At 42.5% G+C, this 17,459-nt stretch overlaps 1 protein-coding gene across 5 annotated transcripts in view; it reads left to right on the forward strand.

The window, feature by feature from the left end:
• The window catches only part of Adra1b (adrenoceptor alpha 1B), a 136,304-nt gene that overhangs the window by 25,837 nt on the left and 93,008 nt on the right, over window positions 1–17,459 (forward strand). The window contains exons 2-4 of one of the 5 annotated variants that reach the window (XM_029483751.2): window positions 1,736–1,877; window positions 7,293–7,363; window positions 7,754–7,915. The exons of 3 other annotated variants lie outside the window; for them this stretch is intronic. The gene's annotated coding sequence lies outside the window, so the exon portion shown is untranslated. Of the gene's footprint in view, window positions 1–1,735; window positions 1,878–7,292; window positions 7,364–7,693; window positions 7,916–17,459 lie in introns of all 5 variants that reach the window. One more of the 5 variants, XM_029483750.2, reaches the window with a different exon arrangement.

Below are 17,459 nucleotides of genomic sequence, written 5' to 3' on the forward strand. Positions count from 1 at the left end.
TTTAACAGAAGCCTTTTCTGTTTTTGAGATGGGAAGATGGCCCGGTGTTACTGCCAAGTTGACTTCACCCTCGCCATCCTCTTATGTTAATCTCCTGGGTGGCCACAACTCCAGTTGCACAACACTCTTCCTGGATTACATTCTCGGGGTTCTATAGGAAGACTCAATTTTAAAGAAATCTATTCTCTCCCACATAACCTATTAAATATGGTGTGAGTTAAATTAAAAGCTCTTTTTTTTCCCCCAACTTGACAAACTGTTGTAAGCATCAACTGATCAGAAATCTGTGACAGCATGCCCAGGATGTTTCATGACACAGTGAGATGAAGCCAATGTCAATAATCTCACTCTATTTTCCTCCATGTAGTAGGTGTCACCGTCACTCCAGCTCCAGAGTTAGCCCAACAGCAACGAGAATGTCTTTAAAATACTGTCTTCAAAGACACCTTACAAGCCCTCACTTTGATTTATTGGTCCTTTTATTGGTTGTAGAGATTTCTATCATGTGTCTAGCCAGCAGCCTTATCCTAATCAATTTCCTAAAAGCTCATCTGTTTTGTTTAGACCTCTAACCTCCCTCCACACAAACCTCTGGTGAAGGGATGGCAGCCTCTAATTTTAGGGTGAGCACCATTGCTCCTAAGTCCCTTGTCAGGGATAGGTTAGAATAAGCACATGACACATCTCTGGCCATTGAGGTTCGAGAAGATATTTGTGGTTGGGAATCCTATTTTCTATGAAATATTTCTCTGTTCCAAATAAAGAAGATATCCTGCCTCTTCCGATTCATATAGACATACCTAAAATCCATGCTTAGGACACATGTGAGCATCCTGCTGCCAACTAAGGCTGTGTTACTGAGGCTTGGGATTATAAACTAGAAACAGAGGGAGACTCGGGCTCTGTGTATGTGTGTGTTCATGGGTGCATGGGCAGTGTGGGAGTGCATGTGCCACGGCATGTGTGTGTGTATGTGTGTGTGTGTCTGTATGTGTATATATGTGTGTGTGTATGTGTGTGTATGTGTATGTGTGTGTATATGTGCGTATATGTGCATGTGTGTCTGTATGTGTATGTGTGTGTGTGTGTTTGTGTGTGTGTGTGTGCGTGCGTGCACATGGGGAGGGTGTGAATGCATGCACCATAGCACACATTTGGCATTCAGAGTGTTTGTCCAGTCTCAGGTATTTGTCTTCGCTTTCCATGTTATTTGAAATTGGGTCTCTATGTTGTTGTGAGTACAACAGGTTCACTCTCGGATCTGCAAGCATCCAAAAATCTGCTTTGCCTTCCATTTTGCTGTAGGAGTACAAGGATTGCAGGCGCAATGACCTCGTTAAATCCAGATTTACTTGGGTCCGGGGATTTGAACTTAGATCCTCATAAGTACTTTACCCTTAAGTCATCTCATCAGCCCAGACCCAGGCTCTTAGGAGCATCATTATGACACTAACTTAACCAACCCTACGGATGGCTTCTTGTTCTTCAACCTCTGCTCACACAAAGTCATCACACTTGTATTTTGAAGCCACTTTGTGTAGGAGGTTTGACTGCAGCCAGTAAGCATCCTAAATTAGACGATGCTGTGGGCCAATTACTGCACTTGGTACTCTACAAACATCCTTCCCTTAACCCTTATGACAACCATGTGAGATGGGTAACATACTATCTCCATTCTATATAGGGCAAATCTATAACCATACTGCCCTGAATATACTCTATCTCCTTCTTCTAGACTGGTGGAAAGGGACACATGAAGCCTGAAGAGATTAAATAACTTGCTCAACCCACTGGTCAATGGTGGAAATGAGGTTCAAAACTGAAGCAGAATACCTCTAGGATCTCACTCTTAGCCTCCAATCTACACTACCAAAAAGGTGGGAGGATAACTTGTTGTAGAAAGCTCTGTAAGTCAATGTTATCTGAGGATGGAAACCAAGATGCAGTGTCCCTGTAATGTTCCTGGAACCATGATCTCACTTTGACACACCCTATCCTGTAGCCTATGCATCCCTTCTCATGAGGCCCAGAGCCTCATGGTTTGGCCTGCTTATTCTCTGTGTTCATCATCTCTCTTTCACCGTCTTTTCTACTTCTGCCTCTACAACTATTCATTGACTTTTTGAGGCTAGTAGGCAAACATGTCACTCTTTCTGGAGAGTCCCCTGCAGGGATGAGCACACTGCCTGTGGGAAGTTCTTACCAGCTGGGGCTGGGAAGAGAAGCTGGCAGGTTTCCCATGCTAATTGACTTCGGTCTTGATTCAGTGGTACTCCTGAGCTGTCCAACAGACAGCCCAACAGTCTCAAGCACAGAAAGAAAGCAAATGAAGGCCTAGTTGTCAAGAGGTCCACCCTGGAAACCTTACGGACCTTGGTTTGTTCCTGAGCGAGGGAACAGGCTGATGTTGGTACTGTTACCATACTCATATGATAAAAGCATGGTGCAATAACCTTGCATCGTGGGATTCTTGAGATGAGGGTAGAGTAACAGGGCTTATAATTGAGGCATGGCTTAACTCTCATGTCTGCATCCAGTTCTGCTATTAGCTAGATGATAAATGCAAAGCAGTAAGTAAGAAGGCTGGAGAGATGACTCCATTACAACAGCATGAGGACCTGAATTCCATCCCCAGAACCCATGTGAAAATGCCAGCATAGTAGCACACAGATTGTACCCTCAGTGGTAGAAGGCTGAGACAAACACATCAAGGGTTCTAGGGCCAGATATCTATCCTAAGTGGCAAGCTCAGACCAGTGAGAGACCCTGTCTCATAGGAGGTGGATGGCATTCCTTACAATGATATCTAGATGATATCTGAAAGTGTCCTTGCCCTCTACACACTCAGACTTACACACACACACACACACACACACACACACACACACACACAAACACCTGAACTTCTCTAAACCTACCTTTTGTCTGTAAGAAGCAGAATCTGGAGATGTAGCTCAGCTGGTGGAAATCTTGCCTGGCTTGAATGAAGCCCTTCCACATGAACCAGTGTGGTGGTGCATGTCTGTAAGCCCATGTTCAGGAGGCAAAGGCAGAAAGATCAGAGATTCAAGATCATCCTCAGCTAGATAGTTAGTTTGAGGACAGCCTAGGCTACTTGAGGTCCCATCTCAAAGAAAGGGAATAGCAATTATAAGAGTAGTGGGAGAGTGAATATTAGCTGTTAGCATAGTACATGACACAGTGATGTACGGGGTCTTCAAAGATAACAGTAGTAACTGGATGATAAGAAAGACAATGGTAGTGGTGGTAGTGGTGGCAATGTAGTGCTGGTAGTGATGATGATGATGATGATGATGATGATGATGATGATGATGATGAATTTAATGGACCAGAACAGAAAACAAGTGATAGCTTGTATGGTCAATGTTTCTCCTCATTAGCAATTCAGAGCAAGTCTCGGCCTCATTAGAAGAGATTCTGTCTCTCATTTGTCCTGTGGCCCATGTTTCTTAACTCCTTAATGAAAACACAGTCCGGTAGAGAAACTTGCCCAAAAGAAAAAAAAAGTCAAATGTCTCCTCTGTGGCTGCCTGCAAAAATAATCCCCCATTGTGTCACAATGAGATAATGATGCTCACCCATCAGCTCTTAGAGGAGATGATCAGTCAGCTGATGAACCAACGCAGATAGGGCTCGTTTCAAAAGACCATGTTGCCAACAGGAAAAACAAGCCAAGTGTTCAAAGGCATTCTGATGATTCTCTCAAGTTCATGAGAAAAGATTTGTTCTATCTTCCTCAGATGCCCCCCCCCCCAGCATGTCACTTACTCATGTCACTAAGTTGGTATGGTACTTAAAGGAGAAAATATGTGTGTCTTTTTTAACATGATTTTGAGAAAATTTGCATGCAGACTTATAAATCTACTAATAGTTAGAAGGCCATGTTCCAACTACCACTGGAGTCATGTATGGCAACATATTGAGTGGTTTTCATCCTCGCTGTGTATGACTGAGATGTTTTGGAAAAGCCAGCTAAGATAGTTGTCGCCATCCTCTAGGGAGACTTTGAGATTTGGCAGACATGGCAGCAGATGCTTGGGAGTTAGGTAACAGTGGAGCTAATTCTACAATGTCCACCCTTCAGAGTAACCAGTGTGTTTATTTCTGTTTTCCAAACTGAACATACAAGTCATTCATCGTGCAACATTTAAAAGTTTAGAAATTACCATCCTAATAAAACACACTAATTTCTGCACCCCAGAGGAGTCAACTTATTTGTCCAAGATTATAGAGCTAGATACTAACCAAATGTTGGCTAGAACCTCAGGTTTCAAGATTAGCACACTAGCCTAAGAAAAGCTTCCGGAGTGTTGACAAGATAGCTCAGGGGGCAAAGATGCTTGCCACCAAGCCTGGCTATCTGAGTTCAATCCCTAAAACCCACTGATTCCCACAAGTTGTCCTCAGACCTCCACACATGGTCTTGACATGTGTGCCCACACAGATAAGTAGGTAAGTATATGATACATAGATAGGTAGATAGATAGATGATAGGTAGATGATAGATCAATGATAGATAGATAGATAGATAGATAGATAGATAGATAGATAGATAGATAGATAGATAGATAGATAGTAGATAGTAGATATGTAGATAGATATAGATAAATAGATGATATATAGATAAATAAGTGATAAATTTATAGATGGATGGTAGATTGATACATACATACATACATACATAGAGGAAATGCTATTCCATGTGTCTTCTTTAGCACATACACTTACAGTCTTCATAGCCCACAATGTAAACAAGCTCTCCTATCACATCACACTGTGAGTATCTGATGCTGCTTTTGATCCTGTAGGGTAAGAGTATTATCAGGAAAATTATCATGAGAGAAGTAATGCCAAAATTGTTTTATATGGTGTATATGAGTTCTTCAGATAGAAGTGGGGGGAGATGAAATGGAGCATTCTAGACAGACTTTTTGCTATTGAGAACTATGCTACATATGGGTATTGTTTTGAACCAAATTGGGATACATATCAGAGTGTATTCAGGATACTGGAACCATATGGGGAGTTTCAAGTAGAGGGGAGTTGTTCCAAGTAACTAGTTGCAAAGTCTTGAATGTAAGAACATAAAGAGGAGAGGGTCAGGAAGCAGAGACTGGGGTGTCCAGAATGAGGCCAGAGCTGGAATAAATATAAGAACATTGTGCAGGCTCAGAGGCATAGCTCATAATGTCAGAAGGGGACATGGAGCTGGCAAGTCAGGGCTTCTCAGACCAGCACTGAGTCCCTGTGGCTAACACTGAGATTATCAGTCAGTCACTCCCAGAGCCCATACACATAAGGAACAGCAACACAGAAAGAGTGCCTTCTCTCTCCTTCCAGCCTTCAGCTTGCTGGAATCTGTGGTTTACAGTAATCCAGACTCACTACAGCACAAGATATGGAAGGCAAGAAAGACACTGGGAAGAAATAGGCAGCTAATCAACACACCCAATTTGAGTTCTCAAATTCAAGGCCTGATTTCCATTTCACCTCACAACCGCACATCAGTAGACAAATGTACCCATAATCACAAGTACAGAACAACCCAGAGGTGGGCATGTGAAGTTTTAGTCTGCCCAGTACTTGACACTCCTCAGAGTCTCCATTTCCCAGCTTTCTGACAGACAGGAGATGGCACATCACCTATGTTCTACCAGTCACAAACATCTGACACTGGTGACCAAAAGACGTAGAGATGGGGAAGTTCTCTCCTAACTGATAAGCCACACCCAGTTTCTTAGGACCACAATGGTGGTCATTCCAGTGGCTCCATCTGGGGCTCAGAGATACACACATTCTAGGTCTATGAAAATCTCATGTGCTGGCTCTTTGGGAACTGGCTTTTGTTCTTTAATTTTCATAAGTATTTCAATAATCTCACCTTCTGCCTGAATCATAGAGAACTGTGTGTTATTTACAACCAAGAACCTTGACGAGCATGAAGTCTTTGTTTCTAACCACACATCTTACATCTTGAACTCCAAAGCTGTGGTTACCTGAGGGATACTAAAGGCTCATCTCCAACTCTAGCAAAGACAGATGAGCAGTAGAAAATAAGTAGGTGCTGCCATGGAATTTTCAGAAGTTTAAGATATGGGAATGTGCTGGTGTCTTAAAGAATCCAGGGGTTGAGGCTCATGCTATTCCAGCCATGACCACAAGGAAGGATGGTTAGTGAGGACCTTGAGAGTCAGCTCAAAAATCTAATGGCACTCTTGAGTTGCTTTCCTGTCTATCTCACAAGGGTTTAACCCACCTAGAAAGTTCTTAACTATGCTCCTGCCTCTCCCAGACCTTATCTGGCCACAAACTACTCCTTACAGACTCTGAACCCCAAACTCCTTCCAGTATCAACCAAGGATTATTTGGGGAACAACATCCTTTACCCCAAACTCTCCTGTTCTAAGATATCATCTACTAAATTGGTCCTTTGTTGCTGTACATGAAGTCACCCCAAAACTTAATGACTTAAAGAGATAGTTCACTAACACTGTCTAGAGCCCAGGAAGTCAGCCATGAACTTAGAAAGATAATCTGTCTCCAACCCACGTATGATTCTTTGAGATCTCAACAGAAGACTCTAGGGCTGGAAGATGCACTTACCTATAGCTCTTTCATTTATATGTCCAGTAGTTGATGCTACCTGGGAGCAAGTGGCCCAGCTAGATCCAGTTATTGAAACATCCACCTATGAGCCCTGGATTCTCTACAAGATTGCTACTGGCTTCTAAGAACCAATAGAAGTGGCATTTCCTTTTACAGTCTACCCTCAGGAGCTGCATGATGCTACTTCTGCAGTTTCTATTAGTCAAACCAGTTGCAAAGATCGCCCCTTATCCAAGAGAATGGAGAACCCCTGTCTCGCTGGCAGAGTGCAGGTTCTGTGATCAAAACAAGCCTTTAGAGTGGGAGACAGTCTATGGCACTGTCTTGGATAGATATTTCTGTCAGAGTCATTTTCAATAATCTCCAGGCTAAAGAGACCATTTTGAACTCACTGTCCTTGGCTCATGTGACAAGTCACTCTTACCTGTATTCGAATATGCATCCTGCTACCTCAGTCTGGAATCCCTGATATCTAACTGCCTTCTCAGTGGTAGGGGGTGGAGGGGAGTCTGCTCGGTGAGATTCAGATGATCTCCTGACTTCTTCTGAACAAAAACAAATAAATGTTATAAAGCAAATGTCATCTCAAAGGGCTCCCTGTTACAAGCATTAACTCAACAAGCCTCATTTCAATAACCCTCCGAGCCATATACGCTGCTTTCTAGTTCACACAGCACTCCAGCTTGCCCAGGCCCCTTCAATCAATAAACTCCAAGATGACTTTTCTGATGGAAAGGTAAGTAAATAAAATTGCATGTGGTGTTAAGTACCAACATAGCTCACAAATCGCTCACACCATGCTTCCTCTGCTCAAATTCTGCCTCCCCGAGTTGTATTCATGAAGACCCTGGCCCTCAGGGATGGGCACCTCAGCATAAACAGTTCCAACAACTTCACTGAGAAGGGAGAAGGGAGAAGGGGAGGGAACCAGGTAAGTCGGTGGCTTATACCACCTCAAAGGGGTGGTTTGGCCACACGATAGCAAATGTTCCTGAGCTAAGAATCCTGCAGGAACTTGGATAATTTGAAGGTAGAAAGGCACCAAATAAATTGACTTCTCTTTTAGCCCTCAGGCAAAACATTGGTGATTCATTACTTACGGGTTTCAGAACTCTCTTTGCTGCAGACCAGGCCTGCCTCCCAGAAGGACAAGGGCAAAGCTGTGCTCAGGAGAGCCAGAACTGAGTCCAGACTCCAGACTTTTCACCCAGTGAAGCTCTTCCCCACCCACCAGGTCCTGATTGTGTGGGGCGGAGCGGCTTTGGGTCTCACTTACTTGCCTGAGAGGGTAAGCATTTGAATGAGCTTCCTTTCAATGAAACAAATCGTACCCCTTGAGCATACTTGGTGTGGGCCCATCACTGAACTGAAGGCTTCTCTCGCATGCATTATTTGTTCTGAGGAGAATTAATTAAGCAAATACATCTTTGAATACCTACCAGGATTATTATTTGATGTATTATTTAATGCTATTAGAAATATAACCGAGAAACAGCTGTGGGGGATTTCAGACCCTGGCACAGTTTCAGAATCTCATGGTGGGAATCCTAGTGTCTTTGGTGACTTGAGGTGCTAATGTGTGTCCAAGGGTTGATGGTCCACTTCAGGGTTCAGCAGGTCAAGCTAAGAGTTTGATGTATGCCTTGGTAGTCTGTGGGCTTAACGTGAAAGAGAAAAGTGGAAAGATTAAAAGTGTCCAAGCTATGCAGAGGAACGTCAAGCCTGGGTTATGCATCCAGCTCTTCTACGTCCTAGCTGTGTGTCCTTGGGTGAGTTATTTCACCTCTCTGAAAAGAAGGAATGATTTGCGAGATGATGAATTCACTCATGCTTCTGACCACAGGAAGTGGATACTCAATGCTTCCTGAGGGCAAAGATAAAGAGGAAGAGGTTGGGTGCTAACTGAAAGCAAACAGTATTGGCCTTAGGGTCTTTTCCTGGTGTTGTAACAAAACATCCTGACCAAAGCAACTATGGGGAAAAGGCTCTTTTTAGCACACAGTCCCATAACAATGAGGAAATCAAAGCAGAGGGATCTTGAAGCATCTAGTCATGTTTTACTTACAATCAGAAGTGAATGATAAATGCAAGCTACTGCCAGGACTTCCTCCACTTTTTATAGGTAAGGATTCTGGTCGGGGAATGACTCTGCCCATAGTAGGCAGCTCTTCCCACATAAGTTAATGTAATCATGATAACCCTCAGAGGTGTGCCTAGAGGTCCATCACCTGGATGGTTCTAGGTCCTGTCAAGCTGGCAGTTAACACTAACCATCACAGTCTCTGACTTAACAAATATTTTACTTTATGGTAATGTGGAATGAGACAAGATCAGTAGAAACTATATTCTGACTTTTGATCATTTCTTGGGATGGTGATATACTATCTAATAATAGTCTCTTGATACTCTGCAGTGAAACGACCCAGGACTCAGTCTCCTTGTGTCCAGGAGTGAAGCCACTGATCTTCTGCACAAGCCCTGTTACTAAATGATGGTCATTCATAGGTTACATGTGTCAGATGCATTTGAACTTAACAATAGTTTCGACTCAAAATTTGTTTTTCAGAATGTAACCTCACTCTAAAGTGTGGAGGATCTATTTATTACAAAACAAAATGGAAAGAAAGACACGTGGGCCAACACCTCACAGATAAAGACTAAGGAGTACACAAAGCCAGAAAGACACGACATTAAATGTCAAGAAAGATGAAGTTCGTTCATTCATTCATTCATTCATTCATTCAATCACTTATATATCCTTCTATTCAGTAAATGTTTCTCAGGTCGTTGCTCCATACAAGATAACCTGCTATACTGAATAGGGTATGGGGGCAGGACTACTAAGAAAAGTAGGCAAACTGACGGCACAACTATCATTCCAGAAGGAACGTTCTGGAAATACACGTCCAGAGATTTGGCTAGGACTTATGGGTCAGAAGGCAGGCTGGGGCTTGCAGTTTCCTACAGTTATAACACCTCAACTGGCACAGTATCTGCACTAGGAATGAGGACCTTAAGAGGCAGATGGACTGAATTAGAGAGGGCTTTCTGGGAGATTGTCTTCAGTCCAAATTGCCCCCCAAAATGGACCCACACCAACCCTTTACATAGCCCAAATAGATTGTACAATAGGCTAGTCAGCAAAAAGCAGCAACTTGCAGAGCTACCAGTGAGCCCTCTTTACCACCACGGGACATCATGCTCTATAGAAGCATGCTCACTGAATGGCTCCAGTCTCAGACACAAAGTGCCTGCTTTGGGTCAGCTCTGATGCCAGCCTCAAGATACAGCCTTAAGTCAGCAAACAAGACCTTTGCCATCTTCCATCTTCGTGGACTGGGCTGAGAAAACAAACAGCTAAGAAGAGGCTGAAGCATCTTATCTGAAGGCCTTGTCACCAGTTGTTTGGAGATAAAGACTTTTTCCAGTCTTTGAGAGACTCTGCCTGATATGTTCAATACCAACTCATGTGTTCTACACTGTAGCATCTGGGCCAGCACTGAAATCAGGCATGTTAACAGTTATGCAGCTGTACATGGAAATATTTACCCTACAAGGAATAAATTCAGAAAGCATAATTTCACAACTATGAAGGTCTGATTTTACTACAAAAACTGCAAATAAACAGGTTGGAGTGATAGTTTAGTTGATAAAGTGCTTGCCTTGCATGTAAGAGAATCTGAGTTCAAATCCCCAGAACTTGTGTAGAGTAAAGTGAGGCACAGAGAAAGTAGGCAGAGACAGGAGGGTCTGTAGAAGTGCACGGGCCAAGTAGCCTGGCCTATGTGACAAAGTCCCATTCCAGTGAGAGACCCTGACTCAAACCAAAAGTGAAAGGGGCCTGAGAAGAAATGCCCAAATTGTCCTCTGACTTCCAAATGCACACTGTGCATGAATGCACACACACACACAGATGTCACACACACACACACATACACACACACATGATTGCACACACACACACACACACACACACATATATATATATATATATATCCAAAAACATGAAAATTTATATTCATGTCATATTCATATCCTTAACATCTAGTTTTCAGGGTGTTTGGAATTCCCCAGCATTGTGGAGCACAGCTGTAAACAAGATAAATTTAGATAGTAGTATAAGAAACAGAGACAGTATGAGAAGGTAACACAGTTGTGCACGAGATGGAACTGGAAGCCCTATGCAGCATGCTCTCCTAGTGTCACCCCTCCAGGTGCCTGCACAGTAATGTGCTCACTGTCAACTCCCAGCATCAGAAAGAGAGCTGATACCACTCAGAACCTCATTCTAGGTCAGTGTTCCCCAAGCCTCCATCAAATGACACCCCATGACACCCTCACATGCAGCTCTTTGCTAGTCCTCAAGATCCCCCCCCTTTAAGGTCTAAAGCAGGAGAAAGACAGTCAGCTAGAGAGGGGAAGGGATCTATGGAAGTCAGTGGGGAAGAGAAGAAGATACAATAGCATGTGTCTGCGTGTGATGACATCATAGCAGAACCCATTGCTTTGAGCTCTAACCTAAAAAGCTTAATTCCCTTTTAAATTAAATCTTTTTTTTTTCAATTTACAAAATTTGTTTTAAAAGGAAACAGGGCTGAAAGAAACACCACAAATAGAAAGATGGTATCTCTGCAAAACACTTAAAAATATACACAGCCTTGTAAAACTTCAGTCCCTTCCCGGCACTGCCTCTGTGTTATCAATGCAGACCACACTGAGAACTCCTGGCACAGGCCAGCAAGTGGATTGGGCCAAGGTGAGTCTAATGTCACAAAGCTAGCTGCAATCCACCCTGTGCTACTCCACACCGTGCACTGTCTCCTTTCCTCCCATTTCCCCCTTCCCCGCCCCCCATCAACCTGGCTCATGGGGAGAGCACAGGCAGAGAAGCATCAGGCAGGGCTGATCCAAGACACTCCACTGCCTCCAACTCTCATTTAAGGAAGCCAGTCAGTCATGCACAGGTCTCTGGAGGCTGCCAAATACAACCAATTGGCTGCCTCCAAAACCTCTCTGTCAGTCACCTGACACCCTGATATCACCAGACAGCAGGAGGGAAACCAAGTGACAAAGACAGAAAGAGAGAAAAAGAGACTCTTAACACAGCTATAAGTCTCTGCCCGACTCCTCTGTACTGTTTAAAACTACAAATACTAAGTTTCAAAAGGAGTGTGTGTGTGTGTGCGTGTGTGTGTGTGTGTGTGTGTGTGTGTGTGTGTGTGTAAAGGAGGGGGTCGATGGGGGTAGTATGTGTCTGAAAGTAAACTGAAATACCAATAAACATGTAACTGCCAGCTTATTTCCCTAATTTATTTTTGTAACTTAGGGGATAGACTGAGAATATAGACAATAGGAGCTGAACACATTTGCTACTTCTAACAAGATATCTTTAAAGATGCTAGGTTTCTTAGATGTTTGTCATTAAATATCAATCATTGGTCATTTACAAGGTGCTAATCACTTCCTACAGACTTTGTTTTATTTCATATAATACTAGGGAGTTTTGTGGAGACCTAGAAGAGGATCATTCTGAGGATAGGCTCGGTCTACTTTGAGCAATGGGGTGAATAGGTTTGGGATGAGTGCCTGCTACAGCTAAAAACTGGCACAAAAAAAAAAAAAAAAAAAAAAAAACCAGAGGGCTTAGATGAAAAAGATCCTGAGACAAAGCCTGGACTACCAGGAAAAAGAGTGCTGTGATTGATGCGATGCCTTGCATAGTACTAGAGGCAAAAGTGTCACTACATGTAACAAGCATTTGCCATCTTAACAGAAGAACTGATCCATCTTCCAGAATGCCTAGGGGTGCCCACACAGGCGACAATCTGCACAGTGCCAGTGGATGCCACTCATATACAGAGCTTGACATCTATGAAAATTCCTGAACACAGCTATACATGTATACGATCCTGCCCTCATGATCCCTTGGGAAAATTAAACCTGGTCTAGGAAATGAAGCACTGGGCTGTAGAGATGATCTCTTGAAGAAGCAGTTCTCAGGGCTGGAGAGATGGCTCAGTGGTTAAGAGCACTGACTGTTATTCTGAAGGTCTTGAGTTCAAATCCCAGCAACCACATGGTGGCTCACAACCATCCGTAATGAGATCTGACTCCCCCTTCTGGAGTGTCTGAAGACAGCTACAGTGTTCTTACATATAATAAATAAATCTTGAAAGAGGAGGAGGAGGAGGAGGAGGAGGAGAAAGAAGAAGTCAGTTTATGAAGCAGCAATGAAAAGAATTTATGGTCAGGGATCACCATGTGAAGAACCGTATTAAAGGGTCACAACATTAGGAATGTTGAGAATCACTGCTGTAAAGGGACATGCTCAGTGCAGAGAGCCTAAAACGGAAGCTGCAGGACCCTTGTCCTCACTTAATGTGTTCTCTGTCTTCTAGAAAGTTCCTTCCCCTTTCTGGACCTCAGTTTTATTGACTCTAAAATTATTTAGACAAGTGTCCTCAGAATTGCTGCCAAACATGTACATGATGAGCTTTGATGTTGGCTTTGCCACTACAGGGTTCCTATTCCTCTGGTGCCATCGAATGTATATGAAGAGTTGCCCTCTCCACCTTCAGCATTTTAGCTTCATCCCAGTGGTGACCTGTGACTGAGATACATCAAGCAGTGTGTGACTCAACCACCCCTGACCACAGAGACTCTTAGAGCCAGACCCACAGCCCAGTCAGGGCCAGTGAGATGCACAAACCTGGGAATTTTCTTAGTGATTAGAACATGGTTTAATATCTCCCACTGGCTGGAGATCTGGGAGGATATAGCCCCCAAGAAGTGTGGACAGTGCTTCAGGTGACAATGAACAAAAAGTCTGAAAATAGGACCCTTATCAGAGTCATGGTCCACACATAGAGAAAACATATCCTGGCCATGCACTGTGAGCTGTGTGCCCAGCTTCATCTGCACCAGGCAATCTCTAGCATGAGCAAATTCAGTCCTTTCGCTTCATCAATTTGGGGTGCTGTATATGCAGGTATTATCTAAAGAGTGAATTTCTAACTCTGGATAAAACGTGACCTTGCTGTCACTGACAAGAGCCACACAGAAGGAAAGTATGTGAGGTGCTTTCTCCGTGCCACCCAGACACATCTCAGATCTTCCCATGGCACATAATGAGGCTGGGAATGAAATGCACACTTCCCATACACCAAGACTTTCATTTCCAAATGCCATCAAAGTTGTCACTGGGAAGGGGACTATAAATTTACATTTTCTTATTACACATTCCACCAGTACTCTTTGGAAGGCCTTCAGATCTAGTCTGCAGAACCTGCCAGTGGGAAGCTGTAGATCAAAAGCCAGGCATGGAGATGCATGCTTATAATCCCAGGACCAGTGGATCCCTGGGGCTTCCTCAATAGCCAGTCTAGCCTAATTGCTGAGCTCCAGACCCTGCTCAAAACGCAAAGTGAGCAGCCGCTGAGAATCAATGCCCAAGGTGACCTCTGCCCTCTAATATATGTGGACACTAGCATACACAATACCCTCACAATGCAGACTCTAAACCAAAATTACAGCCAACCCTTACAGCTACCTATCAGATGAAAGGATCTATTTAAGGACACCAGGAGATGGGCAGGTAGAACAGGTCTGCTTCATCCACATAGTTGACTGGTCTGTGTGGCCACCCCTAGATCAGACTTATCCAATTCCTCAGGCTTGTAAAGACTTCCATGGGAATGTGGAGAAAGGAGGTGGGCTTTTGGTGGCTTCTTCCATTCTGAGATGTACAACTTGGGACTTTTGCAGTCTTCATTTTCAATCCATGAACCAGGGAAGGTTTTGTTCTGTTCTGTGAAAATAAGAGAAAAACACCAGGCATCTATCTATGTGAAGTTTGCCAAGGGCCTTCCTGGGGTCCCAGGTTCCTTTTGCTAAACAAGCCCAGTTACACAATAGCCTTCAAACTGCACATTATACACTGTTGACTTTTAATTCTGATATACGGGAAAAAGTTAAATCACTTAGAACCCCGAGTTACCTCCTCAGACATGATTTCAGCTAATATGCTCATGCAAGCATCACTTAAAAGTGGTAAATACATTCAGATAAATGCATCATCTGATAATTTAGTTAAAAAAGAGCATCATAGAGGTTGATTTATATGAACCTTCAGGATCTTGTCTGCTACCCCACATGGACTATTCAGTGTGACCTATTGCTCCGAGACTACAAAAATATGCAACATGTGGCTGTCCTGACTACAATTTATTGTAACAGAATAAGTGTGTGTATCTAAATATATGGAAGACAGTTCTAAAACAACATGCTTGATGATAGAGACTTTTCAGTTCTCTGGCAACCCCATGGGACCGATCATCTCTGCCATTGACTACTTATAGATTACTTCTTGTTCCTTTCTCTCTGCAAGGTGAATTAAAAACCCAGCTATCTCTGGTATGTGGTTTGCATACACTTTACTGGTTTTATGTAGTTAGTTGTAGATATTTTTCACCTTTTTGTTTGGAGAGTTGTTCTCTTTTTTATGATTGATCTCTAAGAATTTTTCTAATATCAAAATAATATGAGTCACACTGCTCAAGACATAATTTAATATAACCTTTGTGCTTTAACTTGGCAATGTGGGAGTTTTGAAATATAAGACCTTATATTTTTAAGATTTATTTTGTGTTTATGGCTGAGTGTTTGCATGCATGTCTGTGCACGACCTTTATGCAGCGACCCCAAAGAACAGAAGAGAGCATCAGATGCCTTATAACTGGAATTTAGAGACTGTTTCAACCGTTATGTGGGTATTAGGAAGTGAACCCAGGTCCCCAGGTCCTCTGCAAGAGGAGCCAGTTCTGTGAACTGGTGCGCTATCTCTCCAGCCACAATATATTTTTATTTATATTTTTACAACTAGTCATAGTTGGTGCCATGTTTTTTTAAAAAGGGATTTTCTGAATTTTAAAAATATTTACCTACACTTTCTTACTTTTATGATTTACTTGTTTATATTAAAATTTCTAATTTATATGACATATATGTATGTGTTTGTATATGTGTACATGTATATGATGTGTATGCATATGGTGTATATGTGTGTGTATTATGTGTGTATGTGTATGTGTGTATGTATGTGTATGTGTGTTATATGTGTATGTGTGTATGTATATGTGTTATGTGTGCATATGTATGTGTGTATGTATGTGTGTATATATATGTGTATATATGTATGTGTATGTATGTGTGTATGCAAATGTATACATGTGTATATGTATGTGTATGTATGTGTGTATGTGTATATGCAAATGTATGTATGTGTATATGTATATATGTGTATATATATGTGTGTATGTGTGTGTAAACACACATGAGGAATAATATCAGAATCATACACATGTTAATTAAGCTCTATGGTTAAGCAACACACACAGCCTGGGCTTCACAGTTTGTGCAGAGTAGCAAGCAAGTAGGGCCTTGACTTTAGCCTCTTTGAGTATCCAAAATCAGTATCATTGTAACCAATAGATGTTACCTGCATGTATATGTTACATCTCACCAGCAGACAGTCATTTAGATAGATCATCCACTCCAGCCATCAAGCTAGGCTCTAGGCACTACTGTCTCACTTCAGTCACGTTATCAAAATTCTAACCCAGTAGGACATTTCCTCTCTAACCTTTTTTCCCCAAATTTTATGTTCTCTCTTTAAGCATTTATTGCAGAAGTATTTTGGAATCATTTTGCTAAGCTCCTTCCAAATTCTTCTGATATTTCCTATGGAGCTGCAATAAATGGATAAATTGAATTGGAGGCCATTGGCAGCTTCTCAATGTCTCCATAATGTGTCCTTTCATTTGCTTAAGTCTTCTTTTATGCCTCTTAGTAAAGTTTTATCATATAGGTCCTTTATATCCCTTATTAAAATTATTTCTACATAATATATACACGAGTACTATTGTATTCTGTTTTATAGGACATCCGTGCTGGTATATAGCAAGCCAGTGATATGTACTGCTGTATACATGCCTAGTTGAGCAAGATCTATGGAGGAGGTGGAACTAGATCAGACGAGACCAAAGCAGAGAGAAAAAGATGGGGTAGAGAAGAGGAAGCAGAGGAGGAAGGAGATGAGGATGAGGACGAGGACATCACTTTTCCTGGTTTTTTCCCTGCCGTATGCCCACTGGAAACCCAGTTGAAGCTGATGAGTGGGAGGCAGCAGAGAAAGCCCCTGACATAAAAGCAAGGGAAGCCATGGGACAGACCCAAACTCTTACTTGTATTGTCTTCGTAAAGACTCCTGATGCCTCTAAGGATCATACCTGCTCTCAAAGCCAGCACTGCCTCCACCTGGACAGCTACCAGAATGTGCACTGACTTAAGAATGCTGAAAGGTGTATAATGGGATGGCTGAAGCAAGCTTTTCGCTTCCTAGCGGAAACTTGCCTCCAGATGTATTAATATGATTATTAGGTAGAAACAGAAGTGTAGAGTTATTTACTGTGAAAAAATGTGTGTCACTCCAAAAGTCTCCCAAGGACTGGAGACCTCAGAGGACTTCTGGAAAAGCCCAGTGAGTCGTAAAGGCTGGGGAGAGATATTCTCAGCAGGACCACCTCCCTATTACACTTTCCCAGGCAGCCAGACAAAGTACAAGAACCACCAGCAGGACCAATATTGTTCTCAAAGTCTTTCTGAACACCACTGTAAACTGATAGAACTTCTAAGATTTAACTTCAATACTATATGACACAATCGTGTTGAGGAAGACCCCTGCTTATCCCTCTGCCAAGTCTTCCGAAAGGCTTTATGGAAATTTCTTTTTTTATTATTTTCTTTATTTACATTTCAAATGTTATCCCCTTTCC

This window comes from Mus caroli, unplaced genomic scaffold (assembly GCF_978045245.1).
Source record: "Mus caroli unplaced genomic scaffold, Mus_caroli_1 scaffold_13, whole genome shotgun sequence".
Lineage (NCBI taxonomy): Eukaryota > Metazoa > Chordata > Mammalia > Rodentia > Muridae > Mus > Mus caroli.